Here is a 1263-nt window from a genome sequence, read left to right on the forward strand (position 1 = left end):
CATACAGCACCTGGTCTTCCTAGGTGATCTCCCATCCAAGTACTAACCAGGCCTGACCCTGCTTAGCTTCCGAGATCAGATGGGATCGGGCTTGTTCAGGGTAGCATGGCCGTGGTCTTGTTCAGGGTAGCATGGCCACAGACTTGTTTCTACATTTTAAAGATGTGGGAACTGAAGGCCAGAGAGGCAAAGACATGTACTCAAGATTATATGACCAGAAAGTGGCAGGGCCACGACATGTCTTATTATTAACAGTACAAAGGAGATTTGACACAATCAAAGCATAGCCAAAGCGGGTTGTCGGGTCTGAGATATCTGTCCTTGGGGCTGAGATAATCTTGGAGGCTTCCTCAAGCCAGGGGTCTTGAACTGGGTATTATAGGGTTGGTCGGGTTTAGAATGGTATGGAGAAGGGAGAATGATGCCAGTAAAGGTGTAAAAGTGGAGAAACAGATTTTCCAGGCACAGAGAAGAGACTCGTGTTGCTGGGTAACAGGTTTATGTAGGAAAGAAGTGAGAGATCAAGTGTGGTAGGAAGTTAGGAGGTTTTGCGACTATGGCAACTTAAAACAAAAAAAAATTTTTTTAAATGAGATCATGAATGATGGAGAGAAGAGAGTTTGAAGTCATTAAGGTGACTTTTAAAGGAATCCAGGCTGGAGTGAAAAGGACTGAACTGAGATGGTGGCAGCTGGAAATCAAGACATAGATTTGAGAGCTTTGAGAAGGCAGAATTAACAGGATGGAGACAGAGTAGGAGGGAGATAAAGAGTAAGAGATCTGTCTGTCACTGAGAAATTGAGCCTTACTGACTGGGGCAGTCTGATACAAGTACTTGACGAGGAAGGCAGTATGTGTAGTGGTTCAGCTCATAGGCTTTAGATCAACCTGGTGTATAGCCCAGTGTGACCTGGCACTAGGGGTTTAAGTCCTCTGCGTGTGTTTGCTGACCTGTTGAGCAGGGAGACAGATTCCCACTTCTCAGAGTAGCTGAGGATGTGAGGCTATACAGATAAAGTGAAATTCCACAATGTCATGTGCCCGGCATCCAGGCTCTTAACAAATTTTAGCTCTCTTCTTCTTTACCCCATCCTCTCCATTCGAGGAGGTAGTATAATCTAGCTGAAGCCTCATTTTCTTAGGTATATAATGTGCTTTGAGGGAAAAGAGTTGGCTTTACAGGGAGAATGGGTTCTTCACCCAGGGCTTTGAAGTGGAGGACAAATGGAGCTGCTGAGCCTGGAAGCCTGGAAGTGTCTCTCT

The 1263-nt window shown here is 45.4% G+C and overlaps 1 pseudogene; it reads right to left on the bottom strand.

Moving 5' to 3' along the window:
- Positions 1-3: 3 nt before the first annotated feature.
- On the bottom strand, positions 4-113 carry LOC111735329 (annotated as a pseudogene).
- Positions 114-1263: the final 1150 nt, after the last annotated feature.

Source organism: Pteropus vampyrus, unplaced genomic scaffold (genome assembly GCF_000151845.1).
Source record: "Pteropus vampyrus isolate Shadow unplaced genomic scaffold, Pvam_2.0 Scaffold23263, whole genome shotgun sequence".
Taxonomy (NCBI): Eukaryota; Metazoa; Chordata; class Mammalia; order Chiroptera; family Pteropodidae; genus Pteropus; species Pteropus vampyrus.